Raw genomic sequence first — 13,825 nt, 5'->3', positions numbered from 1 at the left:
GTTGTCACTACAACACATTTGTGCCACATGAGTTTTCTTCAAAGCATCAAGCTTTGTTTCATACATCATTTCATCTGTCCTGATCATCAGAACTTCCAGTCCCGTAGAGAATGGGAACCGCAGGTAAAATCAGCTTCTGAACAACTGTTTTCACAACTCACTCACTCAGTAGTATCAGCAACAGCTGTCTAGCCAGATGGTGGGAAAAGTAAGGAGAGCTCAGCAGACCTGGGAAAAATCACCGAGGGGAAAAAAAAAATTAAAAAATGAGGGAGATAAGGAAGAAGCAGAAAAAAAAATATAAAACCCCACAATTTTTAGTGAGTTGTGTTGGAGAAAGAGAATGAGTCAGCAGAAGAGAGGGAAGAAGACTGTACAGTGGCCATGGTGAGAGTTTAGGAGAGAAGAAGTATCAGTACAATACTTAACTGGGAACAGTGCATTGTATACACTCAGTTTTTTGCTGTTGTTTTAATGTTAAAGTCTGATTTCTCAGCTCAAGGTTGAGAATTTCAGAAGTCCCTATATCAGCTGAAATTGCCGTCATAACCTTTAGTGAGATCTGATGCCTACATCCGAGTGTTTGGAAGATCTCAGGAGCTTTTCTCAGCCTGGTCTCTTTTTGCGTGAGAACACCAGAACTTACAATATTTCTCCTCGGAGGATCACAGAGTTCTTTAATTACAAAAGCATGAATCCATGTTTTGTTTTTATGTACATTTGTGGCATTTTCTCGATGACTATTGTGACATCTTTAAGCATTTATGGAGCCATGCTATCATTTACTACTTTGCAAATTAGGACAAACATATTGACTTTGCAGAAGGGCACAGTTTTGTTTACCATAGTTTGTCCTATTTGAATGGGCTGTTACACTGTTTAGCGGCTGAAGAATGTCATTTGATGGCACCTACTTAATACCAATTTTAGTTAAGCAGAAAGAGCACACATATCTGAACCTGTGGAGGATTCTTACAGCAAGCTGTATAGGGGCATCACATCACTTACAAGTTTGAATAGCTGTCAGCTACACGTATAGTCCTATATTTAGGATCAAGACATGAATGTCAGGGGAAAAATGGGTAAGAGTTAGATTTTTAAAAAGGCTCTTTAGCTATGCCGTGTGATTCACTAAAATGGAAACTTCACATACATCTGTCGATTAGGTAATTGTTAGTAGGCGTGGTTAGTAAAAGTGTGAAATAGAGATTATTAGCATATGCCATACCCATTCTTTTAGCCTTAGATTTATTGAAAGAATTTTTAATCTAAAAAACATAGAAAACATGACTTCCACATCTCATAGGTATCTAACAAAATCTCTGCTTTTACCTTATAAACTGTTTTGAATACAGATAATGGAAAGATGGGATAGGTAACCTTGTACGTGTATGGATCTGTATTTTGTCAAAAAACAGTTGGCATGTAAACCTTTGATAGATAGGTTAGTCAATGCCCATTCACCTCCCCCCTATAATTTATATATTACCATCTGAACAGCTCTTCGAGTACTGTCACACGTGGTCTGCAAGCATTTCTAGCCACAGTGATTGCTGAGACACATCCTGAGAAATTCAAAGCCTGTGCAACATTTAAACTATGAAAAACACTATTAACAAATATCAGCATGATCTGATTCATGTTAATAGCATATTCTGAGAACAAAAGTACCCTTTATTAAATGAAATTCATGTTTTATAACTTTGATGTGGGATATATATCCTTCAGTCTTTGTCTAAAGCTTCTGAGATAAGAGCATGTTGTTTTATGCAAATCAATTTAAAATAAAAATAAATTAGCTAGAAAAGAGTTGTTTTCTCTACAGCCTACTACTTTCTTCCAAATTAGGTGATAAAAGAAGGGCAGATTATTTAGTAATTAGAGTCTGAGTCGACAAGGGACAGGATAATACAGATCATTGACAACTGGTTCATATAATCTGCTGCTAACTGCAGAAAAGTGAGTGAATGAATTCCATTCTTTGACAGTATGAATTCCAGGTTCAAGAAAAGTTAAATACAAGTGTAGTAACTTTCTAATTTTTCTGCCTTCCAAACCCTTCCTTACCTTACATATAACAAAATAGTCCTCTGAATCCAGAAACAAATTTTTTCCCCTCATGGAGACCTGAATACTTACTGGGTTCACCTGAGGTCATGCAAATTATCTGTGGCCAGAATTTAACCTAAATGGAAAAAGAAAATATTCTATTTAAGATGGTTTGTTTACTGTCGGTGATATCTCTCCTTCTGTCTGTTCAAGATAAAACAACAGAGGAACAGATTTTTTAAAACAAAAAAATGGTACTTCTTCAGTGCCCAAATCCCATTTGAAATCAATGGGTAGCTAAATTTAGTTTGTGTCTTTGAAACCCTCCATCTGAATTTCCAGAGGAAAAAATAAAAAACAAACCAAAAAAAGCAGAAGAAAAGAAACCCCAAAACCATGAATAGGACTCTTTTCTCTACAGCCTACTGTTCTCTTCCAAATTAGGCAGTTTATGTTATTGATTTGCCTTTTAAATTATGAGATGTGAAAGAAAAATGTGTGTACTTAGTTAAAAGTCAAAGGTCCTGAACACTACAATTACAGCTGCAAAAAGGCAATAACCTCGTATGACCGCTCTATACACGCAAGTCGAACTGCAACAAGGGGACCTTTGAGGCGAATGTAATGTTGGGTGAAAAGAAAGCATGTACCACATCAGGAACCTCGTGAAGTTCAGCCAGAAATGCAAAGCCCTGCACCCAGGGAGCCCTGCGCCCGGCACCAGGACATGCTGGGGCCACCCAGCTGGAACGCAGCTTGGCAGAAAAGGACCTGGGGGTCCTGATGGACACCAGGCTGACTTCACATAGAAGGACTCTGGTCTGCAGGTTGGATTTGCTGGTAGTGACAATTTCCTCTTGAGCAACCCTGATTATCACAGATCAGATGACCAAACATTCCAGTTCAGAATGTGTCATTCATCCATCCTTATGTGCAGATTTCATTTGACTCAGGCTCTTCTGGCAGCTTTTAACTACTCAAATCTTATTTTGGTGGACATGGAGCAGTATGTTATTTATCTCTCAGTAAATCTGGCTGCCTTTTTCATCTCTCTAGCTGCCCTCCAGCAATACATACTTGAGCACTATTAACTCAATGAGCTTCGTGTAACCTCTTAACATCAGGGTATGTACTAAGTTCTCAAAGAAGTTTCAAGGGCTACTTGAATTGTTTAGTCTGAAGCATCTGCTTATTCTTTACCATATCTTGTGGCCTCCAGACTCAGCTTAGTACCCTTGCAAATGAGCAGCTGTTTCCTTATCAAAAATCTATACTAAAGCTGTTCAACCTTTATTAACAAATTTCATTAGTTTCTTGAGGCCTTTGGCTGAATTAATGTGAAAACAAAGTTTTCTCTGAGAACATCATTCCAAGAAGCTGTGTTCTTATCATCTACCACATGGCCTAGACATTTCACCTGTAATGGAGACAAGCAGCGTTTCGTTTATCCTTTCTTAATGTTCATGGAACTAGGCTTTTGCAGCAATGTGCAGCTTAAAAGGATGACTAGATAATCTAGTTGACTTGCTGTCATCACAAACCACATTTCATTGAGATTCCAGAATATGGAATCCACCTACGTTAAAGCACTGCAATCCTCGCTAGTATGCCTGCAGCCCTCCCCACCTTTTTAATGTGTTGTTCTTTTAATGTTGCCTTTTTTCCTGTACCCCTTCTGCCTCTAATAGTAGGAGCAGGTACTTGTCCAGCTCCTTCTCCTGCTTCATCCTATCAGTAAACTTTATCTTGCCCTTTCAGGAGCAAGCTTTGACCTAACTGCTCAAGTGGTAATTAGTTTCACACAGTACAGAGGGTCAAAAGATTCCTTGGAAAAAATCTAAAATTTTTGAAATATGTAGGACTCTCACAGCCTATGGTTACAGCTGTGTTGGAGATGGTGTTAGTGAATATGCTGTGTTGTTAAACATCACTGATTTTGGAAGTTTTGGGGACTCTCTTGGCAAGACTTAACGCACAAAGAAGCAAGTTCTAACTCTGTCAGTGAGTGACTGGCAACTTAGCATTTTACAGAGATTATGACCCACATGACGCACAAAAACATCCACAGGCTCTGGATTCTGACAGCAAGTGATAAGAATATGATCATGCATTGTCTGTGCCATAATCCTGGTGTGACTGGCTGCTATGTGCCTTTGGAAATCTGGCCTCTTCATTTAAACAATTTAAATGACAGCAATTTTCTTTTAAGGTGGTCTGCTCAGTGATATCTAAAATAAATTTGTAACAGTCCATGTTGCAACTTGATTTCATTTTTCTAAATTAAAAAGGCTATAAAAATAAATACGAACATGGCTGATAGGGTTGCTCAAACAATAGAAGATGGCAAAAGTGCATTTTTGTAATTTCTTTTTTTATTGCTAGCATTTATGAGACCTCCTGGAAACATGAAAATAAAATCTTCTGTACAAGCATTTATTTTCACATAGCTCACATGCAATGGCAGCTTGCTGCCTTGTCTTTGCATATTTCCCAAGTGCTGAGGAGCTGATTTCCTTTTGCACTTGAAGGCAACAAAATCTCTTTTGGAATATTTCCTTGAAAGGCATAGGAGGAGGAGACGTGCAACAAATATAATGAGGTATGTTTTCAAAGTAGCTTTGAAATTGAAAACTTATTCTTTCAAACATTTAGTTTAAATACAAAATACTGTGGAAGGAAATAGCAGGCCTGCAACAAATCGGACAGAAATTTTACTGTCACAGATGGATTTAAAGGTGATTCAGTGTAGCGGTGAAATATGTGCTTATTTTAATAATTTGTAGCCCATTAACTTCACAGATTTGACTTGTGTGCTGAGATGTTCAGCATCAGCTTAACTAGATCAGAGCCTGAGCCATTCAGGGCCTTGAAGAGTTTGACCCACCAAACACAAAAACTGTTTGTGCTTCTTTCATAGGCATAATTAAATATCAAAAGTTATACTGTAACTATTTTGAAATGTATCCTACAGCTTTAAAAGACAAACTTCTCAAAATATGGGTTCTGATTTTTTCAATCACTTCTGTATCTGTCTATAGAGATATTTCAAAAGGTAATTTTCAGTATCACAGAAAGTGCAAGTGGTATAAGTGCAACCGAAGTAAATTAATACTAACTCTCACATTAATATTTGCTGAAACTATTTTTCATTGTACATCCATCCTGCACCACTGCTTTGATTGTAAAGTACTAGCTGAAATGAATTGCTGTTGCAAGCTATTTCTTCTTAAATCCCTGGATTCACTGGATTTGGACTTCATGTCTAAAGCATTTCATAATTCCTTAATAACTCCAGGATGTCTTGCTATTGAGCATTGGTTACCCTTTACATGTACTGACTTAAATCATCTCAAAAATCCAGTTTTGAAAGGTTCACCTAAAAATTAGATCTGAATCCTCAGTTAATATATAGCACTACACAGAAAGTTACCAAAGTTTTCTTGTTTGCATCAGCATAGATTGCTTTTGAGACTTTAGAGTCCTGCTTCCTCAGTTCAATTATATTTTTCCATTTCTCTATAATGATGGAATTAATGATGTTCCCAAAATCCCTTGTAGAAAAGAATGGGATTTAAAGGGTTGAAGAAAGCAGGTTCTAACAGTGGAGATGACAAGCTTATTACTGAACTAAATATCAGTAATACTGAAGATGAGGAAGTTCAGGCATCCCATTCTTTTTTTTTGGGGGTAGCATTTGCGTTGTATATAATTACTTTTATGTAAAATCTACAGAAAGTAATAGGAGAGATCATCTCCACCATTCCACAATCTTCAGTGAGATTTAGAGAATTATCCACTTAATAGCATCATGAATTTGTGTCTCCATCTTCAAAACTGCAAAATGTGGAAAGCCATCATGTCTTGATGATACACTTACAGAGCTGTGTCTCTTCTTCAGTTCGTATTTTCCTACACAAAATACAAGAATACTTTAAAATGCCAACTTTGAAACAAGAAAGGCTCTCTTCAGCAAGCACATCTACTTCATGGATATGCAAACCTGTTTTATTAAAATCAAGTGCAACAGAAGTCCGAAGTTGGTCTTGGAAAAATTGAAGAATTAGTGTTCTCTCACTTGAAGTTAATCTAGACCTGAATAATTTGAAACTCATATGCAATCGTGGCCAATATTTTTACTATTGAATGCTCCTAAAGGACAGAATATGTTTCAATTCATACTTTGGATTTTGGGATTGATGGTGGTCTTGCTGTACAGACATCTGAGTCATCTGAGTCACAACTTCTCAAAAGACTGACCCACCATTTGTGGTCTTACTCCATGTCTTTATAAAATAGCACTGTGTGCTGACTCCAGGCTTCAAAACTGTGTTATTGTTTCTTGTGAAGGATGAAGATCCCTGTTCTTACAGTGAAGGTGATTTCCCATGCTTAGCCTGGAAACTGTGCTAAAATGCAGTAAAATCAAGACTGGAAATGACAATTGGCACTGACGTGGAAGTGCAGATGCTCAGGGGAAAAGTCTTTACACCCTCTGCTAGCCTTATGAATTTGCTACAGATGGGCAACATTGTCTTTATGATTATTGAGGCTGTAAAGAAGCTGTAAAGGAGGAATTCTAAGATTGTTCCAAAGTCAAAGACTGGGTATGACAATCACACAGTCAGTGCATACATCCATAGCAAGTGATCATATTTGATCTCAAAATCTACACCATTCTCCTAATTTTTCTCAGGAAAGACAATTTTATAGTCATTATTCCTGCATGTAGAGACTCTTAGATGCCAAGCACATAGTAATACTTCTCTTCAAGTTTTTTTCTTTCAGTCGATTTGAGTAACAAATAAAAAATAGCAGACGTGGATAGTAATCAAACTTATTTGATTTGCTAAAAAAAAATAAAATATGCTTTAATAAAGCAGACACAATACCAGGTAGTTAAACAAAATGTAAAGTTAAATTTTTAACATAGATTTAAATAGAATAAATTTACAGTTAAAATTTTAAAAATTTAAATAATGTAAATAAATTTAAATAGATTGTCCAGTGCTGAAGACAGAAATCTTAGACATCTGGTTGACAGAATGTGTTATGATGAGAGCCAAGGACAAATCCAAACCTTCAAGATCAAATGTGAATCACAGCATAAAGACACAGGAAACCTGGGGGAAAGAAGTTTGCATCATCAGATAATTACTTGCTTTTTCATAATTTCATACACTGTTGTCAGCTGAAGTTCTGGGATCATCTTAATTGCGAATTATATTAATATATCCCAGCGGTGCATTAAGGAATGCAACCAGTGTCAATCATGTGGTTCATTCTTTCTCCTCCTCTGCATCAGAGAAGCATTTTAAAATATTACTATGATTATCGTGTGTCAGGTTCTTTCTGATGGATGAATCCAGCAAAACTACAGCATGTCTGCATTTAGTCTGTGATGTTGAACCTTAACAATCCTTCCGTGTAGTCAGAAAAATCCAATAAAACTTTATTTGCCATCCCAATAAGTCACAGATTTTTGCTATTCCTCTGGCACAAATTCTTTCCAAAAACTGCTTTAGCAAAAGTGGGCACCATGGGATTCCCTTTTGTTGCCTCTCACTATCGTCAAATCAAAGTCACCTAGCTGACAAGTAAAAAGGTAATTCTTCCCAGCTGCCAAGCCTGCAGAATGACTGCATCATGCAGGCATCAACCTGGGTAATAACCTTCTCCGTTATTACCAGCAGTAATTAGGGAACCCTAAGATAGGAGTAATTAGGGAACCCTAAGATCTAAGCAATGCCCTCAATAATTCTTGTTTAAACTACAGTGATGTTATTTTAAAAAATTTCAGACTACCTTTTAATCGCTAGGTAAAGATTATCTTGATGTTTATAGGTTTCCCTATCATCCTTCTGGTACAGGAGAAAAGCAGGAAAGGAAAAAAAACAAAGGAAAAAGAGGCACTGCATTCTAAGGTAGACATTTGAAAACATAGGTAGTGCACCAAATGTCTCATTTACACCTGTTCCATATTACTAAAACTGATTAAAAGGACAGAAGGTAACTGCAGCTTTTATTTGGAAATGTCAGTTTAAACATAGATGTTGCTGTATGTACGCTCTGATCAGAAGAAACTTCTTGCAATTATAATGGAAGAGAAGTGCCCAGACTGACTTTCAGACTCGGTGTTGAGATCCCAAATCTTAAATAACATTGCAAGATGACCAGGTTTAATTTGGCGTTGGAGACAGAGTGTAGATTTAGAGCCCCACGCTGTCATTTGCGGTGAGGACAGTTTCCACTGGAAGTTCCCTGTCACCACAGTCTGGTGACACGTTACCGCTTTTCCAGTTACCATCTTTCAATTCCAATGCATGTAGCGTATGCTCAGATGAAATCTGGAAGTAAAACGGAATGCTGGAGGATTTCTCCTATTCATATAAAATCAACAAAGTTAAGCTGGCTCTCCAAGAAGCTTTGTTCCCATTGATTCAGAAGGGTGGGAGAACATGCTGGCGCAAGGGCCCTCGTGAGCGCGCTGTGCACAGTGCGCAGCAGGCATGGCGGCACGGGTCAGCCAGGTAGCACGGGCTGTCTCTCTGCTGACCAGAACAGACCGATTGCGATGCAAAGTGAGTCTCGTTTGAAATCTTAATTGAAAGACTCCTTGTGAAAGTCCGAACAGACTCACTGGCAGTTGAAGGTGCTTTTTAATCACTGCGAATAAAGACTTCAATCAATATGGCTCAAACTATTTGCCCCTGAGCAATAGAGCGGTGGTTTTCTTTAAAACAGTGCTTACAGCTTCAGGCTCAAGGCCAAGAAAACTTAGCCCCCTGAGTTCTTAATATAATTATTGTTTTCTCTATTATCTTGCAAGGGTGTTAATTTGCCTCCCAGTAATTAACTTCCCCATGTGGTTGTCAGGAAGTGTAATCAATAGCATGAACAGATACACCAAGCTGTCATTCCTTCTGTGACCAATGTTCCCCCCCTGCCCCTACCTCTCCCACCCCTGTGGAGGTGTCACTGTTTTAATAAAATGAACAGGTGGTACGTGCATAATTTCTTCAGGGAGTCCGTGTCTAAATTGTTCATCTCCTACTCCAAAAATGAAGGTACAGCCAAGCGGGTGCCATCAGTATTGTTGCCCCTGTTCCAGAACTAAAAGCATTATATGACTCCTGCTAAACCAGCACCTGGCAAATCAACTTACAAAACTTTTATATGGCATTGCATTCTCAGGCACTTTAAACATTGTGATGACATTGTAATAAGAGGAGGAGCAGAAGGTTTGATCTAATATAATTCTGCTTATGTCCACCATGTACAGGACATAATGTAATTCCCTTCAAAGCTAGTGACAAAAAACCTCATTCTTGGTGGAATTCCAATCTGCCTTGGCAGCTTTGGACTTTCTTTATTAAGAGGGATGTCACTCTGTGGCCCCTTTTTTCTTCTAGGGCAGCGTTGTCTGTTCTGATTCATAGCTTCTTACATCTTCTCTTGTAACCGCTTAACACGGGTTATTTACTTGAATGTGTTTTCCAAGAACACTTTTCAGTTTCACTCATTCTCTTCCCTGAACTATCCTTCTGTGATACATTACGTGTTTATGCAGCTTACCCAGGTTTCAAACTGCAGGAGTTGCCAGCATGACCAAGAACAAGTAAGGTAACTTTTGGGGTGACAGAGGTTATGTCTAAATCTACGCATAAGAATTATGTCCTTTGCATTATATGCATTTACATTATATGCTATAGAAAGTTAATAATAGCTAGCACTGGATAGAAATTGGAACAATCATATTGCAGGAATACTTGTAAGCCATGTTCAAATGATCAAAATGTTTACAAAAAATTCCAAAATAACCCATAGATACATTTTTGAGAGTTTATTTCTTGAAAGCTTACAATGAATTGCAAGGAACATCCTTTTGAAGGGTAGCGATACAAATATTTTTAAAAGAGCAATGAACCAAAATCACACCCAAAAGAAAAACTGACAGGATTAAGGGAATGTCCTTCAAATGCTGAGATTTACAGAGACAGCTGTTGGAGCCTGGCTTTTTGGTTTCTGAAAAGTGAACTTGCTGTCAAGGTCATATTAAATTCAGAATAAGAAACAAGTCCTTCTTGATTATAGGAAATGTGAGTCCTTCTAGCTCTCAGCAGGGTCTAGGGAAGGTTACTGTCTCCTGCCTCGTAAAACTTCAGAATTAATCCATGATTTGCATGATGATATTCTATCTTTACTACAAATTTTGACTCTGCAATTTTTTTCCTTGTTATCTGGGCACCAAGAGAATCCCAGGGCTTGTGAGGGCAGGATCTGTGGTGTCCTGTTCCTATAACAGGTTGACATTGCTTACATTAGTTATATATATATGCGTATAACATGCCTATATATATAAACATATGTAACATATATGCAAAACCAGCAGTACTGTAACATTTGCAGAACAGTTCTTCACAAACAATGTATTAATGAACCATCAGAAGATCTCTGTTCCCTGCCAATTCCACCTTCACCTGTGCTTTCCTCCTGGCAAAGCCTGGGGTTTGGAGGAGCTATTCCTGCAGCATTCCTCAATTCAGAAAGGAAAGCCAACTGGAAAAGCCCCACAAGCCTATCCCGCTGAAAGAATCATAAAAAGTTGCTTCCCCTGAGGCTCACACAGCAGCTGGATTGCACCAGTTCAAGTAGCCTGTCCCATAGTAAGGGTCGAGCTTCTCTGCTCTTACACATGCAGCCCATATCCTGCGAGCACATACATTTCTTTCCTTCCCTTTGTCCTTCAGCAAGTTTAAAGGAGAGCTCATTTATTTTGGAGGAGCAAATGTTTTAATTATAGGGAGAGTGGAATGATTTAGTCTACATGGGGAGGAGAGAAGGGAAGGAAAATTCAGCTTTACTATCTTTTCTGTGAAGAAATAAGGTTGTTTCAAGCTGCAGTCTTATGCCTCCTTGAATTGGATTATTTTCAAACATGTATTTCTTGGAACACAGCTGCTACTTCTTTGACAAATTATGTAATGCATCATGAACAGCTAAAATTCACTGAAACATAAAAACAAATATATGTTCATTTTAGTACTTTGTTTTCTCCAGGCTTTTGAATAATGGTAGGATATTTTAAAAAACATATATCTTTTATAAATCTCCTTAGTAATATCTACACCATATTGAGGCAGCACTTTATTGAACAGCAATCGTATCCAGCCATTTGAAATGTAGGTCCTATTGCTTTTTATTCTCTCAGACTACCAGCTTGGTGGTTTGAGGTTTCAATTTACAGCTGACACTGGTATTTGAATTGCTGTCATATTTATTGCCCTGATTACAATTAAAGGCATAGTTATGGGAAAGGAATTAGAATACCATTGTCACATTGTTTTAGTGTAGAAGGTTTTTCACATACATTATATAAAAAGTGTGATAAACTGTTGGGGATTATGAGATCTTTCCTACCAGAACTCTTGCTCCTCATGCTAATTGCAGCTACCATGGAGGACTCCAAGGAGTATGCAGTTCCCTGGAGCCATAAGCAAATTTATTATTATTATTTGTAATACATGACAACAATTAAACTTGAGGTCTATTGTGCCAACTGCCCTATAAAGATGTAATAAGAGACAGGCTCTTCTATGAAGAATTTGCAGTCTAAACAGAAGACAGTTGAAGTGCAGGAGAGACAAAGATTTATCTAAAGAATATCACAAAATATTGAGGAAGCTGTTTCTTTTTTTAAAAAAAAAAAACCAAACACAAACAAAAACAGATCAGGAATAATCTTTCAATAATTGCAAAATATTATTTTAACAGAATAAAGTAAAGCGCTTTGACCTTCATTTAGAAATGTTCATTTATTTTGTCATTCCTTACTTTATAACGTTCATGCTATAGCAGGAAATTAAAGGTTGACATAAAAATGTAAAATCTCTTGCTGTCAAGTTGAAGTATTTTGACTGATTCAAAGCAAAGTAAAACAAGAAAACTTTGCAATGTTCCTTTTAGAGGATTTCAGATAAATTAGAGACATTTGGAGAATTTTAGAGAATTTCAAAAGATTTAGGTTGCATTCTAATTTTGGAAGGCTAAAAATCCTTTCACAAAATGGATTTTCTATTCTCTGCACAGTTCTACTTAAGAGCTGCCTTTGTTCTGAAATGAATAGCGTTAGCAGCGCTCCTTAGCCTTTGTGTGAAATTAATTGATAGTCTTCTTTCCCGCTTCTAAACTATAACAAATATAAACCAGTATTTATATTAAATAGTAGGCTTATTTACAGCATCAGCAGATAAGGTCAGTGCTGAAACAGGCACAGAGGTTAAGCAAATTGGCAGAGCAGGGTGGGATGACTTTCTTAGCTGCTGCGTGTCATCTTTTCTGTAGGTGAATAGGTTGCAGGAGTTACTAGAGATATTCCCTTAGTGTTTTTCAATGAAAGCTTTTGGTCTGAATATTTCTTGTTGGCTCTGAGCATTGCTGGTTTTCCTTATGTAAAGCTATCTGTTTATTTTGGCTTGCTGTTAAAATGAATTGTGCCAAAGGAAGGCTGGAGCGATATTAAAACCAGGTGTAGACAAATGATGAGTAAAGACAAGGAGACAGGTTATTTCAGAAAAAAACCCACCAAAACAAACAAAAAAAAGAAACATAAAAAAAAAACCAAACACCACACCCCAACTGAATTAAAACTGCAGCTGAAATTTCTCATTTAATGTAACGCTTCAAAAACCTTAAGTAGTTTTAGTTTTTCCTCTGAGAGGCAGGAACCTGGAAAGGCATTATTACAGGCACTTGCCTTTTGAACTTCATCTCATGGATCACTCCTTGGAGAGGGAATAGTATTCCCTCTGCAAAGCACTGGGAAAGATGGAAAAACCAGGTAGGATCTTCACAGAGACCTGGAGGAGCCAAGCATCTGAACCCTCAGCTGCACGTGATGGGTGGCCAGAGTCTGTACTCCATCAAGTGGCAAGTGCAGACTGTCAGGACAGGGGAACAGGAGCCTTGTGACTTCTGCTGCAGATCTGTGACTGCAGAGTAGGTTCAGTGTCCTGGGGAGCCATCAGAACCAGCCAAGCCTGACCCACATGCATGTACTGAAAAGCAATGGTTAATGGCATTTGAAGATGCAGATCCCCCTCTGCCAACTTGACCTGCTCTCTGGGGAGATTTTCTGGGGACTTTTGAGCTGGGAAGTTGAGAAGAGACTGCTGAGGCTCATTTGGCTCATCTTAGACTATTATCCCTTGCTGCTCATCCATACGAGCATGATCAGTACTGCCAGAGGAGAGCTGGAGTGTATCAGGAGTGACTACATGGCTCAGGCCCATGTGGTGTCTTCTTGGTTCTACCAAGTAAAGGGAGAACCTTTCTTAGGAATACAATAGTTCAGGGTGACAGTAACAAGAGTAACGATTAAACAGGGCAGATGGAAATGCCCTTCAAGTACGCCTACCCAAACACACTCAGCCTGTGAAATGAGCAGAACGAATCAGTACTCTACGCGTGTTCAGAGAGGCACAGCACTGTTAGGACAGCAGAGACAGGTGGGACATCTTGCCTGACTGTGATACTGTGGGGTGTAGAGACATGTTCATCAGGAAAGGCAGGCGGGGACGATGAGGGTGGTAGTTGCCCTATGTGTTAAGGTGTAGCTCGGACGTGTGGAGCTATGTTACTGGCTGGACCACAGCGATGAAAGCTTGTAGGTCAGGGTCAGAGGAGAGGCTAGCAGGGGGGACATTGTGGTGGGAGTGTTTTATAGACTACCCAGTCAACGTGAAGAAGTGCATGAAGCCTTCCTTAAGCGTCTCAAGGA

The 13,825-nt window shown here is 38.4% G+C and overlaps 1 protein-coding gene across 2 annotated transcripts in view; it reads left to right on the top strand.

The window, feature by feature from the left end:
• Nucleotides 1-13,825, top strand: part of BRINP3 (BMP/retinoic acid inducible neural specific 3) — a 214,003-nt gene that overhangs the window by 151,650 nt on the left and 48,528 nt on the right. The window lies entirely within an intron of this gene.

Source organism: Falco rusticolus, chromosome 11, assembly GCF_015220075.1.
Source record: "Falco rusticolus isolate bFalRus1 chromosome 11, bFalRus1.pri, whole genome shotgun sequence".
Taxonomy (NCBI): Eukaryota; Metazoa; Chordata; class Aves; order Falconiformes; family Falconidae; genus Falco; species Falco rusticolus.
This window is presented reverse-complemented; position numbering and strand designations above follow the sequence as displayed.